At 31.8% G+C, this 13,111-nt stretch overlaps 2 pseudogenes; one reads left to right on the top strand and one right to left on the bottom strand.

Annotated features, from left to right (window-relative positions):
- The first annotated feature begins 5,533 nt into the window (after positions 1–5,533).
- Positions 5,534–6,517, top strand: LOC111314150 (nuclear transcription factor Y subunit B-4-like; annotated as a pseudogene).
- An 820-nt stretch (positions 6,518–7,337) lies between these two features.
- On the bottom strand, positions 7,338–12,125 carry LOC111313058 (potassium transporter 5-like; annotated as a pseudogene).
- Between the last annotated feature and the right edge of the window lie 986 nt (positions 12,126–13,111).

Here is a 13,111-nt window from a genome sequence, read left to right as displayed (position 1 = left end):
AAGTTTATCGGATTTTTCTTTATTATAGTTATAAAAAAATGGCATAAAATTCGACAATAGGTAGTGAGATTTTGAGTTTCTAGAGTTTAATTCTTGGTAGGTGAATTAGACTCGTGGTCCTTTGGGGAGAGATCATTGAAACCAAAACCGTACAGGGAAAAGGAAAGAACATAACTTTGTGGATTGGTATTAAATAAAATGCAAAAATATATTAGGGCATGTGTTTTATTTGGAATGAAATGAAATGAAATCCATGGAAAGAAATAAAGGAGCCCCCACTCTGTTGTTTGATCCCCAAGGGAAGAACTGTCTCGAGTCTGAGAGACCCACCTAAGAGTCAAAATGTGTTCCCAAAGACACCGTTTAATTTTTTTTTTCCCCCATAAAAACCACCATCCAAAAATGTTTGGAATTATCATTTATCGAACAGAGTTTATCAACATGCAAAAGCCATGGGGCCCCTTAAGTGTACGGCTGTGATCGTGTTGTATGACAAGGAAAATTTGACTTGTCTTTTGTATTTTCTCAGTGCTGCTGCGCTACAATAGCGGATGGCCCATCGTTTCATATCGATCGGCCAATCCCATGATTTGTAGCCATAATCTCAAAAAACAATGGGCCGTACTTATAATTAATGGTCCGCGGTGGCAACGCCATTAAAAAGTTTAACAAACGTAAATGAGGTTGGAGTCATGCTTCTTCTTCTTCCACTACCCATTTTTGGCCGAAAGAAAAGGGTCAACAGTCAACGTACCATAAATTTTTTTAATGGGTTAATATGTAATTTTATTTTTGTATTATATTATACTTTTTACGATTTGATATTATTAAAAAAAAATTTATGATTTGATATCAAAATTTTATTATATCATATCATTTGTCTTAAACTTTAATATTATTAATAATATGTTCATATGATATGAAATCTACAAATAAAAAACATGAAATATGACGTATTTTTATTGATCAACGTTTATTACATCATTATTTTACTTCACATCATTAATCAATGACACAAAGTATTTGATGAAAGAAAAATCAAAATATCAATTTTTTTTTACAAATGTTAAATTATAAAATATGATATAATTTAGGGAACAATTTACATATTATGTTTTTATTTTTTTATAGTCCACCGAAGAACTAGGTGAAAGGATCATAAAGTAATATAGCCCAACATAGTTAGCATGGGCTCTTCATATATTTCCATTTAAGTTGAAACCCAATTTATGCCCATCTTTGGAAACAAAAAGAGGACCAGTGAATCCAAATAAAGGAGGGCGCATTTTGACTACACATGTAAGGGCCCAAGATTTTCAGCATTATATATTGGGAGTAATTTTGCTAACTTTTGTAATATTTTGATAACTTTTATAATAATTTTCGTAACCGTTGTAGTATTTTTGGTAAGTTTTATAAGAATTTAGATCATTTTTATAGTGCTTTTGTACTTTCTATAAAAATTTTGGTAACTTTTGTGTGTTTTTTTTTTATAACTTTTGTCAGATTTTGGAAGCTTTTATAATATTTTTGGTAACTTTTGTAGTGTTTTTAGTAACTTATGTAATAATTTTGATAACAATAATAGTGTTTTTGATTACATTTGTAATTTGATAATCTTTGTAGTTATTTTTAATCATTGTAATATATATTTTTGGCAAAAGTTGTAGTACTTTTGACCAAATTTAATCGATTTTTATCTACCAAATCCATTGAACTTGACTTATGCTCACTCTCACTCTGCTCTTGGTTTTGCTCCTGTATATCCTTAATAAAGGTAATTTTCTCTCCAATCATTTTTTTTTCTTAGGAAGGAGTTAGAGAGAGTAGGGATGTGTATATATATATATATATGTGAGGCTTCTGAGTTGAAACTAGTTTAGAGGTTCAAAATAATCAATGACATCATCTTTTCCTATATATTATCATTCCTACCGGGTAAAACATGCAATCAAGTAGGATTTTGGTGGGTATCCATTTCATTTAGTTGCAGTGATGATCGTTCTTTCCTTAAGAAAAAAAAAAAAGGTGTACCAGAAAATAATTAAATTATATGCAGTTGAGTGGTTGACTCCTTTATCTGATTTTCCCGATTAGCTTTCATTCATGCGCAGCAGATCAAACAGTTAATTAACCGTATTTCTTTTCCAGAATCTAATCTTCGTGAAATTAATAGAGCTTTGCCATAAAACAAGGTACCCTGCAATAAACAAATATTAGAGCTCAAGCATCCAGTAATTAACTAAGGATTTTTTTGTGTAGCAGTGCGGCACCAAAAGAACACAAACATCAGAAAAGACATATTCCAAAAGCAGGCAAATTTGGTCATATATGTCATACTGTATATAAGAGTTGAATATGAAAGAAGACAATTTCTATTCCTTTGATGTAAATTAACATTTTAGCATAAGTATTTAGTACTCTCTAATTCTTACTACTGTAACAAAGCTGCAGATTCAAATATGCTTAGCTAATAAGATGCCCACTACAGCAGATGAAAAGAAGATTCTTAAACGAAAGTGGGAAGGGTTGGCCCCTAAAAAGATGAGAATTATAGAATGTTTAACTTTCTTTGAGGTCCTCAAAAACCATAAAAGACTCTTGGGTCAATTTTTTTTTTTCCTTTCTACATTAAATTTCCTTGTAACCCCCTACTTTTGATAGAGAATCCCTAGCTCCTTCTTAAGTCCAAATCTTCAAATAGTAAATTCTGGGAGCTATAACATTTTATATTTAATTAATAATTTTTCTAATCAATATATAATAATATTCTTGCTATGTTTGGAAAGATGAACCTAAGAAAATGGATTTGAATTAAGTTTGTTGAGACTTTTCATATTTTTATATGCTTCTCGATTTTTTAGGGCTTGCGTTTGATGCATAATTATGTTATTGTAAAAGCTGAAGTAAAATAATTTTAAATAAATAATAGTATTAAATTTAAAAACAAAAAAATGGCTCAAAAGGAAAGCACAGTTGATTTTTTTTGGCAAGCTGTAGCTAGGCTTATATGAATGGAACTCATGAAATGATGAGAGCTGAAACATGAGAAAATAAATTGATCTAATTTTAAAGTAGACTAAAGTTTTAAAAGTGAAAGTGAGTTTAAGATGGCCATGAGTATGTCTTTTCTCTGCTTTTGTTCAAGCGCCTCATGACTAAGAGCAAAAGCATGTATTTGTTTAGTAACCATGGACCACCAAATCATGTTCTCTTAACAGTGATCTCACGCATGACGCAGAAGATTGGCCATTGCCAAGCCAGTCCTGGGAATTACATTAAATTAAGGAAGGGATATATTCTCTTTGACAATACATAATACATCTAGTTATAAGGGGAATATATACAAAGGTGTGCACACGAATTTCTTTTTTCAAACTGTTGATTCGCATGCTTTGTCGCTGTATTTTTTCCTTTTTTTTTTTTTTTTGGCTAAGTCAATTCTTTAATATCATTAATAATTATCAAGGCAGTATTTTTTTTCTTTCTATTCGACTTTCAAGCATTTTAATCTGATTTTATAGTTGACAAATCTTTAATAAGAAAAAAATACAGTGTATTTTTCTTTATTACCCTCCATGTTTTAAAATCTAATTAAAGAAATAGATTGCCCACCTTTAGTGACCTAAATTGGTAGTTTTATTACTCTAACGACCTGTCAAAGTGTGCATGATCCTAATTTAGGCAACTTATCCTGTTGCCAATTGATTTTGTACATTTTCCCGACTTGCCTAGGAAATCAACGGAAAAATGCTATAATTTCTTTCGTTAAACCTAGTATTTAATTCCATTTATCAAGCACTTTGCCCTTGACAAAGCCATAGCAACTAAGGGTAATTAAGACAATCTAACTGTTAGATACACATATTAATTCTCTAATAGAAGCATCAAGTTGAAAATCTTCTCTCTCTCTTTTTTCTTTTTTTGAAACTTTATTTGTAAATTTATGTATAAAAAAACTCTTGATACTTGTTTAACATTATCACTAAAAATATCTAAAAAAAATTAGTTGAAAATTTCAATTAGCTTCTAAGATATTTTAATATTTGCCCTACTTCTATTTATGATCCATGATTTTTTTGTTTTACTAATATTCAATTTTATAAGATTAGGTTTAGATTTTACAACACTTTCAATGTAGTGCGATTGAGCTTATTACATTATTAATTGAATCCAAATGTCAACTCTAATAAAATTCATTTAATATAAATTTCTCATTAATTGTTGTTACAATAATTTTTTTTTAATAACAACTATAATAACGTTTAATACTATTTTTAATTTCATCATCCATTCAAATGAAATCTAAAAGAATAATGACGTCTGATTCCAAATGAATAAGCATCTAATAATTATTATTAGTTTACATAAGTGAACAACTTTCAATCAATCAATAAATAAGAACTTAAAGCTCACGCTTAAAGCTATAGGCTGCTTTAATTAATAAGTAAACCAAAGTCGTATTCATAGTGTTGGGTTTGGGGATGGTTTAACAAAGCATAATGATCATCAAGATGAATGACCTGTTAATGAACTTGCATCAAATAAGAAGTTCTTTTGATTATCAATGGATCAATCTTCCACCAAATGCCTCGTGTAGACCCTATATTTGTAGCCTTTAATTGGTCATCATACACGAAGTCCATAGTTTCAGGAGTACCCTACCTAAATTTAACAATTAAAAAGAAAAATAATTTCTTGTCTGGAAGAGTAAAATAATCACATGTAAAAACCTAAATAGTCGGTAATTCAACTTTATTGTTTTAATTTAGGCTAAAATAATAATAAAAATTCTGAATTTTATTACTTTATTTAGATAAGCACCTATATTTTTATTGCACTAAAATAAATAATTAACCTTTAATTACTTTACACCCCAAATATATTCTTAAACTTTAATTTATATAAAAATAAACCTTTATCTTTTAATTTATATCTAAATAAATCTTTAATATACATTAATTTTTTATTTAAAATAAGGGCATACTTGAATACAAATTAAAGAAAAAACTTATTTGAATACAAGAAAAATATAGAAATTTATCTAAATAAAGTGATAAAATTCAAGAATTCTTTTAATATTTTAACCTTATTTAGTCCACAAATTTCAAATCTGCAGCATTTTTTTAAGTTTCAGTTTGAAACTTATTGAGAGCACTAAGTGTTAAGAACCAAGAAGGGGGACCATTGTATATAATTGATAAGTTTCTCAATACCTTTCAAGGTTTAGATTGCTCCCACAAGTCCCGTAAGGGACAGTACTTATATATATATTTTAAAGGAAAACCCTAACTCGCACCACCAATGGAAAATTGCCTGCCTTTGGGTCTTCTATATGTTGACCAGTTTGCATTACGATTTGCCACATCATGAGAAACAATCTTTACCATTTTATCATTTACATATATATATATATATACACATACACACGCGCATAAACATACATACATAAATATATATATATATATATATTTGCGAGTTAGTAATTAGAAACGACGTGTTTAAGTTTAACGAGATATTAATTTTCTCTTAATCTTCACATTTTACAGATATGACCGATAAAATAGACATTGTTATAGATAGAGAAGGCCATAAGTACAGCTTTGAAGGTGCCGGCGATGTCTCAGGTGAGGATGGCATCATTAAGGAACAAGATCGGTTGCTTCCGATAGCTAACGTTGGGCGAATCATGAAGCAGATTCTACCTCCTAACGCAAAGATCTCCAAAGAAGCTAAAGAAACCATGCAAGAATGTGTATCCGAGTTTATTAGCTTTGTTACGGGAGAGGCATCTGACAAGTGTCACAAGGAAAAGCGCAAAACTGTTAATGGGGATGACATTTGTTGGGCACTCGCAACTCTAGGGTTTGATAACTACGCTGAGCAATTAAAAAGGTATTTGCATAGGTATAGGGAACAGGAAGGAGAAAGAGCTAACCAGAATAGGTCTGGAAACCACGAAGAAAATGAAGAAACACCAAATTACAGAGGTGAACTGCCAAGGAGATCTGCATCTGCGGTTCCATCAACCCCATTTAAGTTCAATTGAGAGGAGTAATAGCTCCCTTTCCAAACCGTTTTGAAAGATATAAAGCGTGGTAATTGCTTGTTTCCAGACTTAATTTTAAATTAAGTACTCTATGTTTCTGATAATATAGGCATGATAATAATTAAGGCATCAGGGCTACGGGTTTGGAGGGTAAATGTGGTAAATCTTTTACATTTCTTGTGTGGGCTTAAAATCAAGAGTTTGTTTTCTGATTGACTAATATCAGCTTAAGAGAACTGGTAGAAATATTGAAGCTAGTTCTTGGAAGTTTCTCCGTGAATTATTGAGTTTTTATTGCAGGTATTTTGTTAGACAACCAGCAGCCTATCTGATTAGTTCATAAGTTGGCAATTTGTGTATGAAAATTTAGGGTTTGGTTTATGCTTACTTAATTTCGATTTTGAGCTGAATTCTTTAACTATTACAATTAGCATCTTTTATAGTTTGATGCATAAATATAGAATGTGAATGCTGAAGAATACAGTCAAGATTGTAAGGGTTTTCATCCTTCTGTTTCATGAACTTTATGGCGAGGTTTTCTTTCTCACTGGCTACGTAATAGATCTAACCACAAAGAAGTCACCTCAATCCTTTATTAGAGTTAATAGCTAAGACATGCCTTGGGCTTCTGCTATATATGCCATATATTTCTCAAAGTGTTCTGATACCATACTGGTCAAGTGAAATATAGAGCAACTCCGGCCGCACCTACACAGGTTTTTTTCATTTCTTCATTTACCCTTTCAAAATAGTCATACTTAATTATCCAAGGTTAGGGTTTGTCTCTGAAAGTTCTAGATCCTGGAACCCAGTTAGTATTTGGACATATTTTTGTTTTATCGTGAAAACCCCCATCAGGTCTCGATCATGCTGCCATTAATTTTTTTTAATAATAATAATGTATACAATATATATCCAAAATGGATTGAATGGTTTTCGCGAAACTGAGGATGATTCAAAGTCAAGGTTTTGGAAGTTCTGTTTATAGGTTGTTGGCAGATGCAGACAATTAATATTAGAGAATTAAAGAAATTACGGAGAGAGTAAATAATTAGGCTTTTCTAAGGGTTTCTCATTTGAAACTTCTTGTTCAACCAGTTTGAAAGATACTGCCTGAGAGAAAAACAAAAGAAAAAGATACTGTTTGATTCTTTTTCTTGATAATTAAAAAAATGAAGATCATACAAGGATTTCAAACAGCTAATAAATTTTGAAAACCTATTGCTTTACTTTGTAATGAAATTTTCTCCCTTGGAAAAGGTAATTGTCAGTTTCGCTCTTTTCTTCTTCATGAATTAGAGTTGGAGCAAGGGTCTAGATTAAAGTAATGAAATTCTCCTGCTTGCTTGGTGTCATAACTGATGTATGCATGGAAAGAGTCGCCACCTGCTGGATATGGCCGATCATGATTTCATATATGAGCCCTGCCTGTCACATCTAGCCTCTAGGCTTAACGAGACGTGTACCAATGAGTTATGCCCAATGGCTTATGCTGGAGCTAGTGAAACACACCAAATCTACAACTTTATACTGAGCAAATATAATTCAATTTTGTTTTCGTTTTTTTTTTTAATCTAATGCAATTTCATAGTGTTTTGGCTACCAAACAAGAAATTTTTGGATATAAAATTTATGATAATATATCAAATATAAACTCATATAAAATAATAATTAATTTTCACGTAAAAAATTTTTAATTATCAAACACTTTTTCAATTTTTATGATAATATATCAAATATAAATTCATACAAAATAATAATTAATTTCCACGTAAAAAATTTTTGGCTATCAAACACTTTTTCACTTTGTCTCAAGTTTTCTTCAGGAAATTGTAAGCATATATAATCTATTAAAATCGTTTTCCTTATTCCTCCTCTGCTGGCAATCACCTTACTCTCACCAACCAAGTGTACAACACCAGCTTCCCATGCTTTATCCACTATGCTCATTTCTCTCTCCGCTGTCTCTTGATCTGATCTTCTTCATCCTCTTTGTTAAGTAGTTTGTTGTCCGACTCCTCACCCTTTAAGCTGTCTTTCCATTAGTAACTAGTGCATGAGACAACCATATATTTTCTTTGATAAACTCTTTCAATCTTTCAATTAAAGTCCCCTCAAAGGATTATTGTTCACTACGTATATCTGTATATCCACATCTAACAACACAACGAAAGACATTTAACTCCTTTAGTTATACTCTTCTAAAATGAAATCAGCCTCCTGCTGCAACCTTGCTAACTTGTAGTGATTTCATGGAGACAAAAATAAGGACCGAATGCAATACTGGTACATTTGCCACATAATGCTCGAAAATGGGTGGAATACCATGAACTAGCTCTGAGTAAAACATGGCACGTCCAGGAATTCTGCACAAGTTTGTGTTAGCAGTAATTATCTCCTTTAGCCTTTCAAGAGAGATTTTGTGATCTATCTCAAAATTGTACTTTTTTCGGTATACACTGTTCCAAACATATATCACGGTCATCAGGCCTACTACAAAAGCTAGAGGCAGGTATCCTCTTTGATCAAGTTTGTAGAGAACAGAGCTCAAATAGACTAACTCCACAGAGCTAATGAGAAGAACATAAACGATTACAAAAAGTATATTGGTTTTATATATCATGATCATGATGAGAACCAACAAGGATGATGTTAGAGTCATTACAAACACCACCGCAACCCCGGTATGCAGTTACTTCTTATTAATTTTAATGCTTAAGTTCAGGTAATTAGAAGACTGACCGATGCAAAATGAAAAAAATATAATTAATTGTATTAATGTGAATTAAATATAAGTTAAAAGCATAACCAGAGTCTTGAGTATTACCATATGCATTGGCAATCTTTTCTGTGGTCCTGGAACCTATAGTAACCCCAACACAAGCTAGCATCAGCAGGTAATTCTCCTCAGGAATATAGTCCTTCATAATCGGCTGATGTGTGAACAATTTTGACACGAGAAAAACACCCCAACGAGAGTGACTGCTGGATTATAGAGAAAGTCCCTGAAATCATTGCTTGACTTGATATAATTGCAGCAGCCACAGACACCACAAACATTGGCCAATACAAAGGGCCTGCATATCACAAGTCACAACTTGCCACCTTAGTAAGATATATATACAAAGAAAAGTCAAATTAGAAGAACATTGGGTATCCCTGGGCTTGACTTCTATTTTCACTTAAACGAAGGAAGGAGGCTTGTCCAATACAGGCCAGTAACAGAGCTGGGTAGATCACAGTGCCCATGCTTATATGTATGGAACGAACTATGAAATGGCCAACATCAGTAAACAATGCTTTTGTCCCTGCATCGAAGTGTATCGAAGCGTACGTTTGTAACTAGTAATATTTAACAACTCCTTCAATAAAAAAAGTTAAATTGAATTACTAAGGGAGCAAAATTTTGGAACCTGATATAGCAAGAACGACCCCACCTAGGGAGACCCATGCATCATTTTTTTCCCTGAAAGTAGTGTACAATGTATTTTGGGTTTATGTTGATGATTGTTGGATCAAATTTGATGAAGTTGTAAACTCCTATTCCACCAGTGAATGTGAACCAAACCCAAATTATGGGAGCAAAGCTGTAGCTCACTTTGTCAGGTCCAAATCTTTGAACCATGAAGAGGCAGAGCAAGATAGCTATTGACATCCAAACAATCCTATCTGTTTGCACCAAATATCTTTATTATGAGCAGCTTGCCTTTTGTTTCAAGAAAAGACAAAAATCAAATCAGTTTTATTTTCAATTTCATGGCAGGGGAAGAGTTAGATGCAATAAAATAAGTACATATACCCTCTGTCACTGCAGCTGTAGCTTCCTTGATGCCATCCACAGCTGACAAAACAGCAATTAAGTGTTAAAATATGTATAGCAATTAAATGCTTTTAATTGATAAAACAAATAAGCCATTATATATATATATATATTTATATATATATATATAGATATATCAATGAATGGTATGAAAGTACAAAAAATATAGTTAACCTGACATGCAAGGGGTGAGGACACCATCGCCAATGACCATGAAGTGCCAAGCATCATGATGATCAAGAGAAAAATTTTGGCTAACTGACTGTTCTTCAACATAGACTTGATTTTGTATGCCCTTTCAATACTCTTGTTGGGCAATTCCAGCTTGAAATTGGATACACCACGATCCTCTGCTACTTGACTAGGGACCAAACTCGCACCTATCGGCACATTAGCGAGTACATGGCAAATGTCCCTCCTGAAAAACGTCAATTAACGACATAATTCTTCCCGTCCATTTTAATTTGCTGAAAGTGAGATTGGATTATAGTATATGCATAGCAAAATTATCATAAGACTTAGATCTTGAATCTTGATTCCATCTATTTTAATTTGTTTTTAATACCTTAGTAGTGAACCTGATTACATAACAAAGAATGATGACTCCACCACTGTTATAGTGGAATATTGCGGCACACTTTTTTTTTGTTTTTTTGAAGTCTCACAAAAAAAGTCATTAACTATGTTTCAACATGCTTGTGAAGATCAGAGCACATTCACAAAACAAATTGAAAAGGAAGGTAATGAAAAATTAATGATAAAGCGTTAACAACTATACGATTTATTGATAAAATATTAAATTTTTAATTTCAAATTTTAAATTTTGATAATTTTAAATATTAAAAAAATATGTATACTAATACTTTTCTAGAATAAATAATGCAAGTCAAAAGTTTCTTTTTTTATACTTCTGATTTTTTTCTTAAACTGCCATTAAATAATGCTCCGTTCATTAAGAATTACATCGGCAACGTAGTTTCTGTCGGTGGATTCATGGGTAGTTAGATGAACATAGGTTTAAGAAGGTTCCCCCCCCCCCCCCCCACCACCAAACTTTTATATGGCCTACAAATAGTTTTTTTTTTTTCTTTTAATTTAACTACGTACTTTTCTGTGGAATTTAAGGAACCGATTAATTTTGTAATTCAACGTCAACTGGATTTTTTAATTCAACATGAAGAAAAAGAACTCAGCAACTTAACCAGTAAAGTTCTCTCTCAGATTGTTCAAGCTAACGTACGTTAATCACGCGTGATTATTTTTTTTAAGACTAATACAATATGAGATCATCTTCTCTTTGGCTCCCAAATTTCTAACCCATGCTATGTTGTTCAAACACACAAAATATTATTGGTATTTGGCTAGTAACATATCAATAAAAGATACAGTTTGCTATGATCTATAGTAAAAGTCAACTTACTTTAGTACTAGTCGTAGCACATCAGAGCTCAATTATTAAAGTTGTTAATAATATTCTTACTTACCTTCACCATTATCATTGGCTCGAAAGACAATGAAGACGTAGTTGATCAAAGCGATGAGAGTAATGGTATGGAAGATCAAAGAAACAACTCCCACTATGTCATCGCTGTGATATATACCATTCCCAAAGGGGTTTGCATAAACATAAAGTGGCGATGAACATATATCTCCGTATACTACCCCATTGCTCTGGAATGCTAGTTGCAGGATCACCCACCATTCAACACCCTTCACATTAACTCACATTACATTACATTAAAAAAATGAAATTATTTTTCAATGTTAAAAAGTTTTTTTTATCTTTTCTTTTGTGTTTTTTTTGGCCTCGAAGGTAAGTGAAAAGAAAGTGGGGGCGCGCGGATATCATCTACATTCTATATATATATATATATACATACCTGAGAGCTATGGCCGTGAAGGTTCTGAACCACGGCTCGGATTCCAAGTCCAGGGAATCGTATCTGCGCTGCTTTTGGAACGAGCGTTTTTTTCCCTTCAGAAGCTTTCTCATGGGTGTCATAATCATTTGATTCCAGCTCCTCATCCTCGTGGGTTTCTTCAATAGTTTCTTGTACAAAACTAGACATCCGGATATAAAGAACAATGAAGCTTCAAGCATAAGAAAATTTTATAAAAAATCAAGGAACGCCAATACCAAGCCCTGTTTTTATCTCTTTTCTCTGACAGACAAATTAGGGGTTGGGGAATATGAAAGGGCTATATATATATAGGGTATGTGAAGATCGATCAAGAGCCATAGCTCCCAAATGTGAGGGTGGGATGGAATTTATATACAAAGGGGGATATCGGCACTCACCAATTTTGCCACTATATATTTTAACATGTTGGAATGTGGTTCTATTAACAACTAAACAAGTTGATGAATGGTATAATTGAAGAAGCACAAAGGCTGTCCTTGAGTGACATTATTTTAGATGTCTAATCTCTTCTTCATTTGTCCATGGCATAATAAATATTGTCAAGCATGCACCCAAAAGATCAAACTGTATCTTTATTTGGGATCCATACATCTAACAATATATTATTTTTATTTGCAGGACTCTAGAATTGTGACATTTAACACGATAAATCCGCATTTTTTTTTTTTACAACAGGACATTGTTTTGTATTTCTATTGGTTAGCTTTACTTATTCAAGCCAACCTATCCTCCTTTTTAAATCTAATTAATAATAATAAATATATTATTAAACTCTATTTCCCCAAACGTTTTAAGTTTTATGTTAGAATGCCAAAAGGTAGCTTTTATGTCAATCAGATACCTTTTTCATTGAATTTGACATTATTCTTTGTTATTCCTCAACTCAAAACAATGAATTTCATTTACTAACCACAAAGTTCCAGCCTTCAATGCAAGAGACCATTTAGATTACCAAAAAAATTTCTTATTTTCTATCACCTGAAAAACGTAATTATTTTTGTTATTTGGACCTTACTAATACCGTTTTTTTTTTTTTTTGCATTACTATTACAAAAAGTATAAAATTAAATTGTTGAAACCAGAGTCTTTCTTACCATAACAGATTTGGATAACTTAATAATAGACAATTATTTTGTTTTTAACAACAAATTATTTTAGTTACATTATTGAACACAAACTTATTATTCTGTTAAACTATATCAATTTTTGTTTGCTATATTACTTATTTAAACATAATATATATGATATGAATTTATATATTACAAATAGGTTTTTTTTAAATATATTTTATTTTATTTCATTCCATATTGTTAACACAAT

The sequence above is a fragment of the Durio zibethinus genome, chromosome 23, assembly GCF_047325235.1.
Source record: "Durio zibethinus cultivar Kanyao isolate XHJ-2024 chromosome 23, ASM4732523v1, whole genome shotgun sequence".
NCBI classification, from domain to species: domain Eukaryota; kingdom Viridiplantae; phylum Streptophyta; class Magnoliopsida; order Malvales; family Malvaceae; genus Durio; species Durio zibethinus.
This window is presented reverse-complemented; position numbering and strand designations above follow the sequence as displayed.